General features: G+C 27.6%; 1 protein-coding gene across 4 annotated transcripts in view; it reads right to left on the bottom strand.

The window, feature by feature from the left end:
- Nucleotides 1–14,943, bottom strand: part of LOC107445300 (uncharacterized) — a 107,119-nt gene extending 92,176 nt beyond the window's left edge. Inside the window, exon 1 of one of the 4 annotated variants that reach the window (XM_087152433.1) lies at nt 14,445–14,943. The gene's annotated coding sequence lies outside the window, so the exon portion shown is untranslated. The remainder of the gene's footprint in view (nt 1–14,444) is intronic. The other 3 variants (XM_087152432.1, XM_087152431.1, XM_087152434.1) reach the window with 3 other exon arrangements.
- Nucleotides 14,944–15,306: the final 363 nt, after the last annotated feature.

The raw sequence follows: 15,306 nt of genomic DNA, 5'->3' as shown, positions 1-15,306 counted from the left end.
AATTGTGCAGTATATCTGATCGTATTCCTGAAACAAAAACAGGGTTCTGTCTCGAAATCTGAAAAGGTCTTTGGGATAGAAACTAATTAAATGTAGCGAATGGCAGACTGTTGCAAATGACTCAATTTCGATAATTAAATTAGGATAATTCTGCTTTGCCCTCTGTTGCCTTCGTTACAGCATTAAGACACAAATATCCACTCTAATGAAGATTTTCTGGAGTCTGATTGGTTTCAGCCAATTGAAATGTAATAAAAGCCGTTACTCTGTTACTTAAAATAATTGCAATCATTCTTTAATTTTTAGAATTGCTCAACAATGAAACATAATACTTTACGGATGATTTATATGTATAATAATTAAAAAACGGAAGTACTTATCGAATAAAATACTATAATATCATGATTATTAACTAAAGCGATCAATATCGAATAGAGCAATAACAGGATATTGCTAATTATCAATACAGTAATATCCCGGTAATTGTCGATAACAAAACATATCAAAAATAAAATATTCATAACGATAGTTATTTAATACGATATTATTGTAAGTGTTGATAACAATTTTTAGTAGGTTAAAGAAAAATTTGATCAAAGTAAAAAAATAGAGATTAGTTAAATTGGGTATATTACAGGGTATATTGTTAAATATCGACATAATCAGACAATGATCCCCGTAATAAAATTCATTCTTATGGGTGATAGAAACAAATGTTAAAGTTTGTGCCAACTTGAAAATCAGTGACTAATACATTGCCTTAATAACGAATAAGTATCAAAACGGAATAAATAAAACTAAGAGGACCCTCCCCCGTGTTTTCTGCTCTAGACAGTGCCCGGGACCGCTTTTGGATCTTCGTTAACTCATTGGACACTTCCGAAGAGCCTTGCTTTGCATGTATGCTGATTCTTTTTTTGAAATGGATTTCTAAATATCTACTATTTTGTGAAGTACCTAATCTATAACAAGTTCATTAAATTTTTATATATTACTTTACGTGGAGAAAAAAATTCTGCGGAAAATACCATTGTGTGGTAAGGACATTTCTGATTAAAAAAAAAAAAAAAAACAATTCTGGTTACTGAAATCAAAATGTACAGTATTTATATATATATATATATATATATATATATATATATATTATTTCTATCCCGTTGAGAAGCTTCATTTTCTAACTTTCCTTCAATTTTTCTATTTTTTTATTTAATAAATAATTAAAATATGTTTAGCAAAAAAGTCCTTCATACTGAAAAAAATTAAAAGTTTTCATAATAAAAGTAAAATATTTTAATAAATAACTCTGTTTCTAAGCTACTTTGCATTCAGTTTTCTTAATGCAAAAAAAAAAATCATTAAATTTTATAGATGACTATTTCAAATTTCTTTAACAAATTTTAATAACCATCACATTCATTTCAATCTTCAAGATCTTCAGATTTGGGGGTCTTTTTTCTTGAAAACACTCTGTCACGTGCAACTTATGGTGATAATCTCTTTTTTCAAATTTCAGTAAATCTCTCTACTTCATTGTGTGAAGATCTCACAAAATTGCAAATAGAAAAATCTCTCTCACCAAATGCTTAGAGAAGATTAGAATACCATTTGGCAAACTGCCAAGTGAGATCCTCTTTCTCTCTCTCTCTCTCTCTCTCTTTCTCTGCTCTGATTATTGTTATTTCTTTATCATCCAAGAATTTTGACTTACTTTAAAAGAAAAGAGCTCTTCTTGTACGTTGACCTTCACTCCCATAATGCATCACATTAAAGTTCGATGCTCAGATTTCATTAAATTAAAATTGACGGATTCAAATTTTCGTTTGCTTTTAAGCACCATTTTGTTTTGGAAGTTTTATGAGGAGTAATGCACCGTACTTTAATTTCGCATAATTTAAATGTCACGCTTTTTCTAATGTTTTAACACAATAATTATTAAAGTCTTCGTCTAAATTATTGTAGTTTTCCTTGTTTTTCTTCGAGAAATTTCGACTTCTAGAAAAGTAGTTTTGTTTATTGTCCTTCATTACTGAAATCCATAATATTAAAGTTCGATTACTCAGATTTCCTCAAATTGAGATAGAAGAATTCAAATTTTAAGTTGCTTTCAAGCGCCATTTTGTTTATGAAGGGTAATGCGCTTTATTTTAATTTCGTGTAATTTAAAGACCATAATTCTTCTAGCATTTTGAAACGATAAATATTAGTCTAAATTCTAATTATCTTCCATATTATTGTATTCTTTGTTGCTGTTGTTTTTTCGAGTAATTATGATTTACTTCAAAAAAGAAAAGCTCCTTTTGTTTAGTTTATTTTATAACCATCGTTGAACATCGGACCCTATTTTAGGGTCCACTACTGCTAATGTTCAACTCTGTAGCCTTGTAATTTTGAACCCAATCCAAAAGACAAGGGATCTCCTGTATTGTGAGAAATTTTCCTTCTTGGAACACTTTTTGATGGAACTAACCCGCATTTCCGTCACATGGAGAGAAAGACCACGAGAAGCTCCCATGGTTAGCCTGATGGCAAGGGGACGTTCGCAGATACGTACCTAGGTTAGTAAAAGCCTTACCCGTATAATCCACGCCTGAACACTATTCCAGCCAACCTCAAAACCAGGAACGTGCTTCATCCTTGGCAATTATTTAAATTATGGCAAGGGGACTTTAACCCTTGATCCGTCTACCATGGAGGATATTTCACGTCAGCACTGTGGTCTGTGCAAACCGGATACGGAATTCGTATCGACCAGCCATCGCCGGGATTGAACCCCGGTTCACCTTATTGAAAGGCGTAAGCTCTATCCCCTCAGCCATCGTGACTCCCCTTCTTGTTTATTTTATTTTATAACCGTCGTTGAACAGCCGACCCAATTTCATGAGTTTACGACTACTAATGTTCAACTCCGTTGCCTTGTAATTTTGAACCAATCCAGAAGACAAGGAAACTCCTGGATCAGTACCCCCAGAGGTATTGATTTGTTGTGGGAACATGGAGGACTTTGAGACTCGACAGATTTAACGTGCATCAGTCACCATTTACTACACGGGGAGTCTTCGGCCGGCGAGGATCGAACCCACGACCTCTTGGACATGGGCCCAGCACCCTACCGACCAGGCTATCCCGGCCCCTTCTTGTTTATTGATCTTCATTTCAATAATGTATCATATTAAAGTTCGCTGCTCAGATTTCGTTAAATTAAATTCAAATTCCCGCTTCCTTTGAAGCGCCATTTTGTCTTAGAAGTTTTATTAAGAATAGTGCACTATATTTAAATTTCGCAGTGTTTAAATGCCGTGCAATTTCTAAATCTTTAACAGCAGAAATAATTAACTCTTCGCCTAAATTATTGTTGTTCCCCTCTATTTATTCAACAAATTTTGACTTTCTTTAAAAGAAGAGCTCTTCTTGTTTATTTCATTCCTATTATGGATCACATTAAACTTCGATACTCAGATTCCCTAAAATTAAAATTGAAGAGTTCAAGTTTTCGTTTGATTTTAAGCACTATTTTTCTGAGATTTTATGAAGAAAAGTGCACTGTTTATAATTTCGTACAGCCATGCAATTTTTAATGTTTTCGCACATAAAAAATTAAATTCTTCGCCTAAATTATGGTTGTTTTCCTTGTTTTTCTTCGAGAAATTTTGACTTACTTCAAAAAATGAGAGATGTTTTTTTTTCATTATTCTTGTTCTTGTCCTAAAATGCATCATATAAAATTTCGATGCACAGTTTTCCTTAAATTGATATGGAAGAATTCAAATTTTTGTCTGTTTTCAAGCGCCATTTTGTTTCGGTACCTTAATGTTTTTAATGCACTGTATTTTAATTTGTATAGTTTCAATGCCATGCTACTTCCAATGTTTTAACACAAAAAATATTAAATTCTTCACCTAATTTATCTTCCCTGTTTCTTTTTTCGAGAAATTACGACTTACCTCAAGAAAGAAGAGCTATTCTTGTTCATTGATTTTCAATTCTAAAATGAATCACATTAAAATTCGATCCTCAAATTTTGTTAAAGTAAATTTGAGGAATTGAAATTTTTATTTGCTTTCAAGTTCCAATTTGTGTTGGAAGTTTTATGAAGAATAATGCCCAGTAATTTAATTTCGTAGTATTCAAATGCCATACTATTTCTGATGTTTTAACAACAAGACTATTGAAATCTTCGCCAAAATTGTTGTTGCTCCCTTTTTTTTCTTAGAGGAATTTAGACTTACTTCAGAAGAGAAAAGCTCTTTTTGTTACCTTCATTCTTATTATGCATCATACTAAACTTTGATGCTAATATTTCTTTAAATTAAAATTGAAGAATTCAAGTTTTCGATTGATTAAAGCACCATTTTGTTTTGGAACATTTGTAAAGAATAATGCATTGTACTTTAATTTCTTAATGTTTAAACTCCATAGGTTTTCTAAAGTTTTACCATTATAAATATTAAAGCGTTAAAATTTTAACTTAAATTTCTTTTCACCTTTTTTCGAATTATTTTGACTTGTTTCAAAGGCTAAGATTTACTTGTTTCTTGAATTTTTTTCCCAAAAAAATATTTATTTCCAATTATTAAAAAAAAAACAGGGAGAATAAGAAAAAAATTATTTTTATTAATTCTTGCAGGCTGGGTATATATCTACGACTGCTGGCTATGTAGAGATGTTTGCTTTTTTTAATAATACATTATTTCTATTAATAAATACAAATTTTTAACAATATGCAATTTTGATCGTATTTTTTAATTAACTGATCAATAGAAATTTGGCTATAGATGTACAAGATAAAGCCTAATGTTTACAGCAATAGTATCTTGTTTGATTACGTCATCACTGATAAACTGGATTGTATGAAGATTGTGTAGTAAATCTAGAGCTAAAGCCGATTAAATAGTAAAAAATTTCGCTACTATTTAGTCAGCTTAAATGGGAAAAAAATTTGACAAATTTGTCAATTTTATCTTAACAAGATACTAAAATGGCTATATGAAAAATACAATTTTCTAAATAAACTCTATTATCATCTAGCCATTCTTCCTCAAGCACTAAAATTCGAAATAATAGTTAAAATACTCTCAAGTTAATTCTTTTTTAAGAAAAACTTTTCGCCACAAGGTATCTATAAAAGCGTTTCATTTCAGATTTCAGTATGTTTTTCTGTTGGCGAGATGTAGCCAAATAACACCCATTAAAGTTTCTTTTTGGCATCGGTTTTCACATGAATCGTTTTTATTCCTTAGGCAAGGGAAATATCGATCATTTTACGTGTATTGGCTTTTTTTTTATTTCTCTAGATCAACAGACTACTGGTTTTCTGTCCAAAATGTTTTTTTTCTATGTGTGTATGCTATCTAAAAAGGACAACTCTATAAGAAAGATACAGGCAACAATCTTAAGCTCATTTCCTGAATCTGTCCGAAAAGGGAAGGTCCATCTGATCGCTTGTGTCTTTCTTTTTCTTTCTCAATCCCATATCCTATTTTTGTCAGAATAGAAGGGAAAAAAGCAGGTAATAGGATAGTCAAGAGTTGTCTGCCTCTCCCGCTCTCTTTTTATTTCATTTTTATTATTTATAAATTGTGTTTCATTCCTAAGATTAACAGTTCAAAAGAACATAAAACTCAAAGAAAACATAACAATGAGTAGAAAAACTGCTTTTTTACTGGCATTGAACGTGATTCAGTTTTCTAAGTGATCGATTTCTTTGTTTTTTTCTAACGAAAGCAGAAGCGTAAGATAAAAATGTCCACAATATTTTTTTCCATAAAAAAATCGCATTTCAAAAAAAAAATTTTTTTTCTTTAATGTTACTTATTTTATTTTAAAGCCGGAGTTGAACAGCCGACTCAATTCTGAGTGTAAAACTCACAATGTTCAACTCCATAACCTTGTAATTTTAAACCTAACCCAGAAAGCAAGGAAACTCCTGGATCAAGCATTTGGACAAACTAACCTTCGTGGAGGACTTTTTAATAAAATTAGCCCGCATTTGCATTACAGGGAGAGGAAAACCACCAAAATCTCTTAAGGTTAGCTCAGCGGCAAGGGAATTCTAACACAGGGCATTGGCCAAATATCAAAAGTCTTCGCCAAATTCAAATCCAAACCACTTTTTACGATTAATTTCTTTACCATAGAAAACTATTTTACAGTAGTTTGTTTCAGATTTATATTATTTAGACCCAATTATAATTGATTACGTGACGCATCTACCGAAAATTAAAAAATACTAATTTAAATCGAATAAAAAATACTGATTTATTTAGAAAAAAGAATTGGAGGAAATTTTGAGGATCGAGTTAAATACAGATTTTTCTTTCCAGTGGAAAAAAATCATTCGCCAATACTTTTACTAAAACACAATTTTATTCGCCGAATTTACGATTTTATCGCATTTGTTGAGAGGGCTTAGCGCGGACCCTGTTAACCCATGATTCGTCTGTCACTGAGGACAGTTTACGTCAGCAGGTTGATCGGTGAAAGCCTGGAACAGAAAAAAGTTGATCTCTAAGAAAAGCTGAAGAAAAAGCTGATCTCTAAAGTGCTTTGCATTAACTTTGCATTAAACTCCTGTAAATCTTAAGTAATTTGAAATTAACATTTGAAAATTTTGAATGGGTTGTATTAATGAATTAATACATTATGTATTATAAAAGACTTTATAGAGTTAAGAAAAAATATCAGTTTGTGATATTTTTTGTTAAAAATGTGTAATTTGTTTTACATATTATTACTACAAACTAATAACTTTGTTTAATTGTGTCTGCTAATCTAGGTGGTAAATTGATTTTTGTGCATTGAGGGTAACAATTTTTGTAAAACTTTAGATGTCTTTTGTTAACCTTTGCTTTTTTGAACCAAAAAAAGGTTCGTTTTTGACATATTACATTAGTTAAAAATGGATTAAAATTTAAATTTTCTCATTCCGATTCGTTTATGCTAGTATATATTTAAAAAGTGATTTGACAGATTGATTGAGATGACTTTTATGACATTTATCGTAGGCACATGACGTCATGTCTTTTTTGTTCTTCAAATTTCAGATCTAAAGAAAAATAAATTGTAAAAATTTTTATTGTTGCGTCTAAAACTGCTTATGTTTACAGTATATATCGCAATTCTTATAGGATAACCAATACCACAGTTAAATTATCTATTCATTTAAAATAATGATTTTTTTAGATTTTTAGAATTCCAAATAAACACATTATATTCTAAAATAGTGTGTTTATTTGGTAGTATATATTTTAAGCTCCAGTAAAAATTTAGAATCCATTGTTGAATTTCAGATAAGGGATGAAAAGTTTTACAAAAATAGTAATGGTTCCTTAATGAAATCAAACGACTTAGACCAATTAGAAAAATCTCATAAAATGTTTTTTTCAATGTTCTAATTTTTATTAAGCATTCAATGTAAATGTAATTATGTCAAGTATTATATAAAAAAAAATTTTGCATTTTTCCCACGCATGCTCATTATAAAAGAACTACTTTAATTACTCACATCTTTCGAAGTTTTAGACAAATTTTTCTCAAATTTATGAACAATAATTTTGCTATTAATTTTAAACTGCTCTAAACATTTTGTTTATTTTCTTTTATTATTTTTGAATACATTTGAAGTTATAGCAACAATACGTAAGACAAAAATATTAGTATTTTTATAAAAATATCCAATCTCAATAAATACTTGAGGTAAGCTTACGAAATTTTGAATAATCAAACTTATAAATAATCAAACTTCATTGATAAGTATGAGAAATTGCATCTTAACTGCATCTTATATATATATATATATATATATATATATATATATATATATATATATATATATATATATATATATATATATATATATATATATATATATATATATATATATATATATATATATATATATATATATATATATATATATATATATATATATATATATATATATATATATATATATATATATATATATATATATATATATATATATATATATATATATATATAGTAAATGCTTTAGAGCTTAATTTTTGAAAGGAGAATTATGGCATAAAAAAACTTCCGAAATAAAATAAAAAATTTTATCCAAATTTTTTTATACAAACTTTTGACCTAGAAATATAAAATCAAATATTTTTGTTGATCACGCGATCTTGAGTTTAAGGTGAAATTTTTATTTCTTCAACTTTTTTGCTCTTTTTTTCCAAACAAAATTTTGATAAAACAAATTTATTTCAAGGCACATTCAATTCCAAATAGAATGGTCATGTACAATAATTGTAAATCTGCTGAATATTTTTAAAGCATGTAATGTAAAATATTGCTATAATTGTTTTTTTCTTTTTTTTTTGGTCATACTTGTAGAAAATTGTTCGTAATATAGACTTTCAAGAAATTCAAATTCACAAAGACGGTCATTCCAAAAAAACTTGATTCATAAACTGAATTTTAAATTTCTAAAAACTTCCCTTTTACAAAATTAAACTCATAAAACAAGTCTTTAAAGTTCTATTTTATAACAGTATTACTAGTTTTAGTATTTCCTTAAATCATAGTATTTTATCAAATCATTGCTTTAAGTTCCATACATTCTTGTTTTTAATATTTTTTTAGAACTTTTGAAAATATATGGAAAAATAGCGGCAGTTAAAATTAGATATTTTACATTGTCAAAAACTTTTATCAACATATTACCATTTTAAACAAAAAATAATTTTTTTTTTTATCAAAAAAAGATTTTTGCCGAAATGGGGCTCAAAAAAATAAGAGCCTGGTTCAACCCACGAATTACTTCCTCAAAATTTATGATCTTCTTTAATAAATTTCAATATTAGACTTTTTTTAATGGTATAGTAATTGCAGCATTAGTATAAAATTTAGCAATGCATATGAAGATCAAAGGAGGAAAGAGGTTTATATTAATTTTTTTTAACAAAAATGTCAATTAAATAGCCACCTGTGGCATTTTGTGGAATAATAAGTTTTAACATATCAATAGCATAAAAAATGATTATCCTTGAGAATTATTTCACAGTGAAAATAGACCGCAACTGGAATAACCACTGCCTGTCCGCCTTACAATTTGTTTTTTCCCCAAAATCAGCTTTCATGCACATAAACCGCTCTATCCTAATGATCTTTATATTTCATAGTTTTGAAATTAAATTTCATAGTTTTAAATTTAAATTCAAATACAAAATAAATGGTATTATAAATAAACGGTATATAATATTCTTCATACTATTTTTCGTTAAGGGTTTACTTAAAGGTGCGTTGAAATTTAGATTAAATTATAAAAATAAAACACCTAGTAAAAAGCTAAAAAGAATCTATTGCTTTTATATATAAATTCCTTAACTAATATAAAAACACTTTGTTATATATTTAAAAGCAGAATTTTTGTTTTTTAACATAAATTTCAACAAAAGTATAGGCATGAAATCTCGAATATTTCTTGAAAAGAAACAACTGTTTTATTCTCTACAATTGATTTACGAATTGCACTGGTATGTTAAATATTTACAATGCAAATTTACTGAATATGCTTATACGTCTGAGATCTGTTTTTTAGTGTTGTATCTCTAAATCTCAATAAAAAAGTAACAAAATCAACTGCCACAATTTATTCAACAGTTCAGTCAACAATGCAATGAATTTAAATTTAAATTCAGATCAAATACGATTTCCTCAGCTTATATTGATTGTGAAACAGTGTTTGTCTATCAAAATGCAAATCTCACTCTTTTGTTTGGTGGTTACATTTTATTAATTCGAATGCTGCAAAAATAGTGAGTAAAATATTTCGGATGCATATTGTTACATAGATTGATTATTGATTGAGGTATGAGACGTACATACTTTTGATTTTTCTTAATAGTTAATTTTAAATCGTTGTCTATTTTTTTAAAGTAATAAACTGAAACTGTTTATACATTAAATTTAAATATAAAAATCCTCACACACACACACACACACACACACACATATATATATATATATATATATATATATATAAAACTTAGTTAAAAACTATTGTAACTCATTAGCAACCAAGAGCAAAAATACATACAGCTGAACGAAACTAATATAGGGTTTCGCCATAGCAAAGTGGCGAACAGCAATTCTGTAAGCCATGTTGCTATTGGCAGAACCCTACACAAGCGATAAAAACATTAGGACTCAAGGATAATAAGAATACAAAACGGAAAATGTATTTAATCAGTTATCAGTGCATAATCAACAGAAAAAAAATCCAAGTAACATATATCACCACATCTGAAGTCATCCTTGCCAATTAATGTATTGAAGAAGGTGCGTCATAAAGGATTATACGTGACGGTTACAGTTTAGGCATTTGTGGACAGTGTAAATACCAAAAGGTGAATTCAAGGTCAAATTTTAAACTAGGCCGAAAGACTATTCACAAAATAAGTTGAAAAGTTATTGTAAAAAATTTTGGCTTTGAAATTATCTACTTCCCACATGAAGTTGGTATCGATTCATTACGATTAAGTTTCTAACGATTCATTCGATACATTAAGCCTTATTTGATAATGTATATATCCCTTTTCAAGATAAAAACAGTTTTAGACATTCAGATCTTACTTTGTTTTGCTAGTCCTTTTCTTAATTATTCGTTCGAAACTTTTAAAGAAGTTTGAAAACTTTAAATAGAAATTTTAAATTTTATGCAATCAAAAATTAATTGTTACTATAAATTATTATAATAAGATTATTAAAAAACAGAACAAATAAAAGTGCCAAGCAAATATATTTAGCCTTTAATAGCATTTATATTTATATTTACGTTAAAATTGGCAGTTAAAAATTATCTGAGATTTGTAAATGTGATTTCTTACGCATATAAATCATTTAAAAAAATTCCTCAACTAGAAATCACATGCAACATTTAAAAAAATAATTAAATTAACCGAAGTAACTTTTAATAATCATGTCAGAAGATGACAGATAAACATCTGACCTAGTGTTTTGAAGTAAAGTCATGCCATTATAAATCACAATTTGGCGATGCTTATTTTTTTTAACATCTTTTATTTATTTATTTATTTTTGGAAGTTTAAGTGTCTTAAAACGTTTTTATTAAGTATGAATTCTTGACAATTTATTTTCCGAAACCAATTGAGCACAAGCAACCTGTGTTTTAGAAAAAAATACGTTAAGGATTAAAATTCCTTTATTATAGATTCAAAAGCTAAAGCAGTTACTACTTTCTGCAATAATGTTATTTGCATTTACTCTAAATTCCAAAAGGAAAAAATTGTATAATCAAAATTACCAGAAGAGAGTAAAATTTACCATGTTTTTGGCACTATGGGAATATGAAAAAGCACGGTCATTTTAACCGAACCACTTTAGTAGTTAATTTAAATATTTTACAATAAAATATTGCTTTATAATATGTATTAAAATTTGATGAATGTAGTAAAAGTCGATTGTTTTATCGAGATACCATTTAGAACATGGCATAAAACCATTTATTCGGTTAACTTTACTTTTAACTTTTGTATTTTTTACTAAAAACAAGGTATGAAAACTATAATTATGAAAATCAGAATTTCGTAGAAACGGTTACAGCTTCAATGGAAAAATTATCAAATGATTAGTTTAAACACGGTAAAATTTGGTTTTATTAACCAGAATTCAGAAATTTTGCTTCTTTTTTTAAAAAAAAGTAACGGAAATATCTTTCTATACTGTACTACAAATTTACCAGAATTTTTTCCCGTTATCGTTAAAATTGTAAATTATAAAAGAACCTTTATAAAAGAACTATAAAGAAACCTTTTTTTTTTATAACAATGCAGCTAAAAAAAAAAAAAAAAAAAAAGCAATTACTAGTTATGAAAAATCTAGTCTTAATTTTTACCCCTGCAGAAGTGTTTCTCCTTTATAGTTTACACTTGGCAGTAAAACAAAACTCTCCTCTTTATGCTCTGTTCAATTTGATCGCCAAACTCATTACCTCACGAGAATAACAATTTATATTATTTATTTATTTACTGTTATTTAAATAGTTCCAAGAAGCAAATGGATTATTTCTAATGAAGATTTGAATTCTTATGAGTAACAACTTAAGTGTTTAAAAGTTTTTATACAGATAACTTTTCTGCGATTTTTAAAGATTCATTTCTAAGATATGATACATATCTCCAAAATGTTAGAAGCAATTTGATATTATTATTATTCGTAAATAACTGCTATTTTAAGTTTGTGATGGATAAAATTTATTCATAAAGTATTTTGGTGTTATGTTAAAGGAAATTTAACCAAGAAATTTAGTTTCCTGTTACATTATTTGTTTGATTCTTAGTTTCTCTGATTTTTAAATTATTGCTAATTTATTATTCAATATTTGTTGCAAAGGCTTTTTATTGAACCATTTATAACTTGGCTGTTTAATATTAAACAATTTTTGTTCTGCAAACAAAACTCGCGCATAGAACTGGAAGCAATATTGCTGAACAATATCATATTTAATCACAAGTTGTTTTATTTGTTACCTTATTTTATTTTTATTAATTGCATTGTATTATTTTTATTACTTCTTAATTTTCCAAACTGATTTTTAAATTAAAAAGAAAAACTGACATAGGGAGATGAGAGATACTATGTTAAGGGATATAATGCGATTTATGAAACTAAGGCACTTATTTTTTGTATAAAGCATGCTTCCAAAAGAAAAATTATTTCTTTTGAAAACGCAAAAACGTTAAACTTAGTATGATTCAGAGTAATTTTCTTGGAATTAAAAGAAAGTTCGTTCGCTATACTGGAATAACTAAGGGGCATTATAATGAGGATTTGGTGGTTAAAATAACATTACGTCTATGGAATAGCAAACGAGACTTCTGTATCGGTCTTTATAATGAAGGAATCGCACTAAAAGGGGGTCATACTAAAGGGCAGCTGTATTTACAGGTGAAATATCAACAAAATAAAATAAAAGACGATTTTAGTACAAGCAAATAATCTCTCTATTGGTTAAATTTTTTATATTTAAAGTTCTAAGGTATATTTTTAAACATTCAGTTAAATCATTAAAATTGTAAAAATATTGAATGAATATTACAAAATTAGTCATTTCAAGCACATAGCAATTTATCAATAAATGAACAAAGATGAATGAAAAAATAAATTTTTAAAACTAATACATTATAGTTTTCGTGATAATTGCTTAGTCTTATGACAAACTATGACAGTTTAATTCTATTCATAGACTAAATAATTTGGAACAAATTAATTATTGAATTATAATTTTATCTGTTATAAAGATAATTATTGAATGAGATAACATCTCTATTATTATACAATCATTACAGTTTCATATAACTGAAAAATATTTTAATAAAACTTATTACGACTAAATTTATTATAAGAAATAAATAATTAAGTTTTAATTCCATATTTTATATACATACGTGTTCAATAAGCTCACTTCTATATAATAATTTATTTATTTATAGAAATGAAAAATCTTTTAATAAAAATTGTTACAAATTAGGACAAACAATTATATATCAAATAGAGTTTGGATAACTATTTTGGAAAATGATATGTTTATTTGGAATTGAAGCTAAAAAACTATTTATATTAAATGAATAGATAATTTAACTCTGGTATTGGTTATCCTATAATAATTGCAGTAGAATATATAATAATAATATGATTTTTACTCAATATAATAATTTAAACATAAATATAATTTTCACTCTTGGTAATTAAAAATTCTATATCCTCCTAACTCCAAGCGTACAATATATTAGTCACAATTCAACACAATTTTATCGCATAAAAAATAATAATTAAAAAAAATTTCTGCTTGTATAATTTTAAAAAGCTATTTTCTACGTAAAAATATAATCGGATTTACCTTTATTAATAGCAGTTTGTAATTGCAATGAAAAATAAGAAATAATTATATTTCACGTAGCAATTTAGACAGTTTTATAGCACATAAATATTGAATTAATTGATTTTAACGGTTTTTTTCATAACCAAAATGTAAATAAATACTCTTTAATAACATCGTATAGTATACAAAAATGGTAAAAATTGGAATTTACGATTTTTGAAATAATTAAAAAATATTAAATAATTAAAAAAAGGTCAATTAAGCTTAACCAATTCATTTTTATCAAATTTAGGAGTGAAATAACTTTCTTCTAATAAGCTTATTTTTAAGTAAAAATTGCATTTTCTTAAGAAGCAATTTTTACTAAAAAAGTAGGTTACTGAAATATGGGCTAAGGTATGAAATATATATTTTCTGTAAAGCTTTATAACATTGCTTAGATAAACAACTGAGTTTTCGTTCATGAATTATTTAAATTATTCTAAATTTGACTAAATGATTTAAATTTACATATTTAGATTCTTTGTGTAATAATTACAATCAACTAAAAGTTTAGGATGTAACTATGAATTATACATACCTTCGGGCTTCAGTGTAGGAATTTCACTAATTCTCCCGGAAATAGCAGAATCGCTTTTTCCGGAAAAGGAAATCCTTCATCGTTCTAAATCTATAATTTCGTCCGCCATTTGATTTAAGAACCAAGGAAAACCAAATAAACTCTTGTTATCCTTTAAAATAATTCCGGATAAATCCTAGTCGTGAACCAGTAAAAGACCGCCATAGTCCCTGTTTGGCAAGCATGTCGTAGCTCACGTTTGTAGAAGGAGTGGTGGATCCAAAATAAGATTTTCCAGGTTTTTTTCCGGGAAAATAATCAGGATAACTCGCGGTTGGGATACGATGTAAAATATTTCGAATTCGAATCTTCGCTTTTCACATTGGGGCCACAGAAACTGAGTACCTACTGCTTTTTGTATTTTTATTTACTTCTTTTTAATTTACTCTTTCTCGTTCTCTCATTTTACAATAGTAGCAACACCGCAGTCAGTGAGCGGTTGTCTATGGTTGCCATACCTAAAGTTGGCGAGATTCGAAGAGAAGCTGGCTGATATTTGTCTCGCCAAATGGATGAAATATTCAGCATAGGGGAATGGACTGAAACACAGGTGTTGATACAGAATTTCTGCAGATGCTGTTACATTTTTTATTAAGTTCAGTATCTTTTTGCGTTTATAGAATAAATGTGACTTACTGCATTTAAGTGATTTATTGCATTCAACGGCATTATAAATTATATTTTTTGTGGTTTGTTGCATCATGCAACTTTTGGGACTAACTTCGATTATCATTTTGGGGATATTTATTTTATATTTTATTGCTATAATCTATAAAAGTCACTGTGCTTTAAAAACTATTGCTACAGAACAAATACCATTCTT

The sequence above is a fragment of the Parasteatoda tepidariorum genome, chromosome 9, assembly GCF_982258835.1.
Source record: "Parasteatoda tepidariorum strain Cologne lab strain chromosome 9, Ptep-v5.0, whole genome shotgun sequence".
NCBI classification, from domain to species: Eukaryota; Metazoa; Arthropoda; class Arachnida; order Araneae; family Theridiidae; genus Parasteatoda; species Parasteatoda tepidariorum.
The sequence above is the reverse complement of the archived record's forward strand: the minus strand, read 5'-3'. Positions and strand labels throughout refer to the sequence as shown.